Source organism: Amblyomma mixtum, chromosome 3, assembly GCF_055824585.1.
Source record: "Amblyomma mixtum isolate Tamu chromosome 3, ASM5582458v1, whole genome shotgun sequence".
Classification (NCBI taxonomy): Eukaryota; Metazoa; Arthropoda; class Arachnida; order Ixodida; family Ixodidae; genus Amblyomma; species Amblyomma mixtum.
Window position 1 is genome coordinate 357,225,080 of NC_143014.1, and position 6,538 is coordinate 357,231,617.

Consider the following 6,538-nt stretch of genomic DNA (forward strand, 5'->3'; position numbering starts at 1 on the left):
TGACCAATAAATTTCAAGAATTTTGGTTGACAGTGTTACAGCCCTCGAGCGCTGCTCTCTTTCGTTGTGAACACAGAAACGTTAATGCGAAAGCCCTTAATCGCTCAACGTTGTCCGTCCGTCCATGAAAACTGTCACACTGTAGCTATCAGTCATCCTGATAACGTCACCAGTGGTGTAATGGGCCGTAACCAAAAATAATTGAACTCATCTTGAAATAAAATAACGTGAAATAACAAGAATCAATGTAAGAATAACAAAAGAATAAAAATAATAAAACAGCAAATCATAAAAATTAAAAATAAGAATTAAAATAACGACAAAGTAGATAAAAAGGGTAAAAGGGGTAATAAAAATAAATGTTAAATGAAACAAATAATTAAAAATTTAATATTAAAAAATAAAGTGTAAATTAAGAAAAACTTTTGGCGTCATCAATTACGTAGTATGTCGTAACCAGAAATGTACTGTGCATACGTGTGACGTCACGTATGACGTCCTGACCACAGTCTATATATGGAACGCCGACCGCTGCTAAGACTCCACCCTGGCCGCTGAGGGCACACGCGTGTGACGTCACCTATGACGTGATCACCACAGTATCAGCGGTAGCAACATAGGCGGAAGTGGCCTTCGCCTCATCGCACTTTAGTAAGAGCAAAGTGCCCCACTCCCCAGATGTTTTATTGTTGGCTGCCGTATGTAGAGTTACAAAGAATTTAGAAACAATATAGTACAACCATATGAAAATCATTCAGTCAGTTTCAGCTGTCAAAGTATGGTCAAGTATAGTATCGGCAGGCGGTCGACAAGGAAGAGTGGCAGAACTGCTGGAAACTTGAACTTTGTTCATTGGGTGACCCTGTGTCCGTAAGTCACCCCCTGTCCCGGTGTGTAATCACAATGTGCCCTAATTCAGTAAGAGTACATCCTGGTTGACGAAGAACAGGATCACCGTCGCCCTCACACAGCGCTCAGTTTCAAGAACTTTGAGATAAGGCGCGAAACACACCTACGACAACCTCCAACATCGTAGAAGCCATTGAGAGCGGCTACAATGTTTCCATAAATATCTGGTCACCTCTTGCGTCGCAGAGTGATAAGGCCACTTGCCGTTTCATTCGAGCATTCACAAAGTTTTGCGATAATGCAACATGTCCTGAAGCCTGTAGACGCTATAGTTCTGTGCACTCTGTCAGTTCTCACGTCAGGAAATTTCTCTATGCACTCAAAAAGAGTTTCTGGAGCTCTTAAACACAGCCTTCTTATGCAGTGAAAAGATATCCTACCAGAAAGCAGCAGCAGGACTCGGAGCAGACGCTAAGCTTTGTTCAGCTCTGATAAGCCATGGGCGTGGGTGCTTGAATGCAGTATGCACACAATGTTCTCGTTCTATGAAAATGGCTTCAGAATAGAGTAGGAGCCGCAAGGATGGACAGTTGTCAAAATCATGCACAGACGCCGTGGACTTAGGTTGGCAAAGAGCGCAACGAAAAGGAAATAAGAACAAAAGCAAGAAATCTCAACGCAAAATTAGGTTATGAAGTTTTCTATCATCGCAGAGATTTATTGTATGTTCTTCCCATTACCTTGTTTCAACACAAGACATTTTTCTACAAACGACCGAATTTTGCATCGTTAGTCCAGAAAAGTGCTACAGAACTACAGACTATAGAAAAGTACTACACAAAAAACCACAGTATTAAGGAAAAAAACAACAAAACAAGAGAGAAATCTGTCGTTACGACAACCCGGCAGAATGTTGTATTTCTGAGACTGTTCTGACGTTTTTATCGACTAGAATAAGCGCTAAGATCGGTAGGCTTTCATCAGCCAGATAAGATATCTGCCTGTGAAAGGTTTATATACCGGACAACGTGACTGGAACTGACTTACACACGTTGACGAAGCTTTGATAATGTGATACGCCTGCGCAATCTCACGCGTGCCCCGCAGCGGTGGCTAAAAAGAAAGCTTGTGAATTGAACTGCGCCATGCTAAGCATTTGCGCGCATAAGAGGACAGGCGGGTAGAACAGCCTCCCTTTCTTGCTTATCGGTCCACTATTAGGCGTGGGTTTTCAAAAAATCAACGCCTGGAAGTGTTATGCTGCAGTTACCGTTTAAATCCGCGCACGCTACAGAGCCCAAAAGCACAATAGTTTCGTCTTCTCATGATCAACATTTGGATCTTACCACAAGGTCCAAAGTATCTTCCATGGGGAGAAAATTGGGGCTGCGCGCGGCTGGATCTGCGGCTGTTCATTCCGGGAAGCCTCTAAGCAGTTTACAGAAAAAAATGACTAATTTTCGGAAGCCTAGAAGAGATGACTTTGGTCCTCACAAAATTCATCGCATCACAGACCAGAAGAAGCTGGAGGGAAGATACGTTGTTTTTCCAAACTCGGTAAACTTGCAGATGTGTACCTGGTGTTTCAGCGACTGGGGTAGGTAAGTAGCGTTTCTACGCGAGGTGTTTATTCTCTGAGAACTTCTACACAGTACTTGAGCCATGTTGACTATCGCTTAAGCACAGAAACCGTTTTCGTGAGGCAGAACACACATCGACCAGGCAGGCAGTTGCATGAACACACGCCTCAATGAGCATGAATATGCACACGTGTTTTCTCCACTGTGCGCAGGTTGCTGCATGTCGCAGCTCGTAAACACGAGTGGTCTTTCTAGCCAAACAATTGCGCACTAGTGAGGCCACGACACTACCAAGGCTTCACCAATGTGTGCAAGTGATCCCTCTCTCTGTTGGATAATAGGTCGTACTATGGTCATCTATACAAAAATTCGAAAGAAATTAGAAAAGCAGTCACCCTGCAACTGTGGCCCCAAAAAATGTCTAAGTCGCGCCAAAATACAAGTGCTTTCGAGACGCTCGCAGGCAAAGCGGCCCCTCAAGTAAACCTAATTCGTCCAACAGCCAAAATATGTTAGGCTACAGCGCTGAGAGCAACTTAGTTTTCGAAATTGGAATTTCTCATATAGATATTACCCAAGGCGATCTACACGCCCCTTGGCTAGGAGAGTAATAATTGTATTTAAAAAGGTTACTACTCGGTATAAGTCACCCAGCGGACTAGTTTAAACCTGTTAGGTGTATTCTGATGCGCTACACAATTGACAGTCTTACGTCCTCTAAGCCAAAAAGCCTATTTTTAAAAATAACAGAACAATTCAGGTGCATCGCCCTGTATATAAAGTAGGAAATCGAGCCCCCACTGATAACACATATTTATTTATTTATTTCGGAATACTGTCAATCCCATCTTGGGATTTTTACAGGAGAGGGCAAAACATACATATACAGGTTTAGTGCTATTTTTTTTTAAGAGTAGAAAATAAAGGCAAAACATGCAATACAAATGGCAATAATAAAACAATCATGTCATCAAACTGATGATGTCACTTGATTACAATAAATACACTGAGAAGAGTACTGCAATACAAGAATACGAGCAAGGTTATGATGTGAGGAATGAGAGTACAGAACTCTCAGCGAGGGTAATAAATTTGTCTATGGTGCGTTGGGCTGTGACTGACGGATGCAATTGTTCCAATCTCGAACAACTTGTGGAAAAAAAGAATATTGGAGAGTTTTACTGCGACAGAAATATTCTTCAAGGGTGAGTGCATGCTTGTGACGTGTTCCTCGTGTAGTGTTTATACGAACAAAGTCTTTGGGAGACATCTTTAATGCATTATTAAGAAGTAGATACAACAACTTTCAACTGCTACCGCACAGCAAAATGGAGGTAATGTGGCAACAATGACGTGCTGTAAGAAAAGAAATCTCACTTAATCAATGCAATCCTGCGACACCAACTGCACATTAAATGATCTCAATTCGCACTGTCTACCCACCTTGAGAGCAACGAGATAATGCGTCGTTTTTTCTCGGGCAAGGTAGACCATGCCGAACGTGCCCGTCCCCAGTGGCCGGCCGATGTCAAAGTCGCTGAGGGACCAGATTTTTACCCCTTTCTTCGGGGCTGCAATCCGGTACAAATTCTTATAACATGGATAGCGCAGCAGAACTAACAATTCCACCTACCAAACGAGTGAAAGTCCACAGAGTCTGAAGCACTACGGGAGCACGAGTGCTATATCTCCTCTATGGTAGAGAGAGGGTGCGGTAGATGGTCCTTGGCGATCACAAAATGAACAAGGGAGGGGAAAACCTCAGGTTGCTTGAGCCAACGTTTCGACAAGGGGACTTGTCTTCGTCTGGGCAAAGCGTTTATCATTGGCAGGGATTAAATAGGGCCTTCGCTTCGAGGAGGAAGGCCCCGGGGGTGGGGGAGGAAAGTGGTGTGGGAGGGGATGCGTGTCAGGAAGGGGAGGGAGGTGAATCTTGATTCGTTAAGCTGCAATAGTGGAAAAACTTATATCCGGGGTGTGTGTAATGAACAAAGGCTTTGAAGGGACTGCGACGGGGGAGAGGCGCTGGGTGAACCTGTAAAACTCAGATAAGAGGATTAGTCAGCGTGCTACAGGGAAATGAGAACAAGGCAAACAAAATGGGCTGGCACTGGAAGGAGGGGCATTTCCAAGGAAGGACAAGGCAGGGGGGGGGGGGGGAATGGCTCGAGTTCAGAGAAAGCCAAAAAGGGGGGGCGGAGGGGGTAGCAGGAGTGTCATGGTTTCCGAGAACTGGTAGTAGGAGATTAGGAGAAAAAGAAGAAAAAAATAGGGGAACAAAGGGAGAGGGTGACAAGGCCGGAAATGTGGTGGAAGATATGACGTGGGAAGGGTGCAAAGAGCGACAATATACTTATGTGAGGTTCTAGGAAATGGTCTGACCACGTGCAAGACATTTGTTAATTTAAAATTATGCTAACCCTGGAATGTACCTGAGAGATTCCAGGTTTCCTCTGGACATGTTAATCCCTGTTGGTTGCAGTGTTTTAAATTTGTGGATTAGGAATGCTTCTCTGTATGTTCTGTCCCTATTCGATTTGAAGCCTGACTGAAGAATGAACAATTTGAGTTCGTCGAATTTGTGATGGCGTTGATTAAAATGGGTCGACACTGCCTTCTCTTCATTCCGTGTTGTGTCAGCCCGGTGCCCGTTTAATCTGGCACTCATTGTTCGCCCGATTTCTCCGATATATTGTTTCTGGCAGAAGGAGCACTGGAGCAAGTAGATAATATTGGACGATGTGCAGTCAAAATTGGTCCTTCTATCGAAACTGAAATCGCTTGCCGTACTTTTAACCGTAGTGTCCCTTTGTAAATGTCTGCATCTCTTGCATCTAGGTCGAGAGCATGAAGTTACTGTCGGTGGTGGTTTCTTACCGAGCCTAGCATGCACCAGGAGGTCCCTCAGGTTTGTGTTGCGTCTGTATGTTACCCTTGGTGCGTCGGGAAATATTTTCTTGAGACGGTCGTTACCAGTTAAAATGGGGTGGTATTTCCGCAGGATATTGTTTATGTTTGGAAGCGCGTTTGAGTATTTCGTTATAAGTGCAGGAGGTCGTTGACTGTTAGCTTTTGTTCGTTTTTTAAGAACTACATCTCGTTTCAAAGTGGTTGCTCGTTTTAACGCATTATTAAGGGTTGTCTGTGCATGGTTTCTGGTGATTAGTGTGTTTTTTAGTGAGTGGAGGTGTTTCAGGTAGTCGTCGTCGTCGCTACATATTCATCTTAGTCTCGTTGCCTGTCCTACGAATATACCTTGTTTGCAGTGGCTTGGATGATGGCTAAGGTTTACTCAAAATGAAGCACATGGGTAGGAAAAAAATGGCACCATCCAGGCTCGTGGCACCTAGCATCTTAATGCACATGTGCCATTCTGAGCTGTATTTGAATAGCTTCCCCCTTGCCAGATAATAGGCGCCAAAATCATACGCTATGCTCCTAAAGTTGCAGTAATATGGACACATTTTTATACATCCGACTATACGGCTTCCAGGTAAATGTGTCCGTAACTCTGCGAAATTATGCCCATGCGGTAAGATTAGGCACTGATAAAAGGCGCGCTAGCGTACAAACGAGACCGGCATGGCACAAGAGCAACAGAAGTCAGCTGCCAGGGTGTGTGCAAGTGCAAGGGGGCAAGCATCAATATTCTCACTGCTTTTATTGCAGCCCGCGCAGCCTGTGGGCCTAGAGGCAGAGGGGATGAGAAGAGCAAAAGAGGCGAGGCAGTCAGCTGCCAGGGCTGGTTCTCCGCAACGCACGCGGGGATCCATAAAAATATGGCGACGTTTTAACCGGAGCACTTGTAACCTGAAAGCCTGGAGATTCGGGACCCGTAGAGCAGACGCGTAGAGGCAGCCAGCTGGCTGGGTGGGTTCTCTGAATGCATAAATGCACTTGAGAAAGCATAGAAAATGACACTGCTCGGAGCACGCCACGGAGGAAGAGAAAAATTTAGGAGAGGCTGTTGGGTCACATTATTTGAAGTTAGACGTGAGTTCTCCCCCTCGCTTGGTGGCGTCGTCTTTGCGTTTGCGCATGCACAGCAGATAATGCAACAGACCATGCCGCTGCCCCAACGTGACTATTGCTGCGCCGTCGGCCAAACC

The 6,538-nt window shown here is 44.9% G+C and overlaps 1 pseudogene; it reads right to left on the reverse strand.

Annotated features, from left to right (window-relative positions):
• Window positions 1-5,782, reverse strand: part of LOC149356440 (aurora kinase C-like) — a 39,517-nt pseudogene extending 33,735 nt beyond the window's left edge.
• Between the last annotated feature and the right edge of the window lie 756 nt (window positions 5,783-6,538).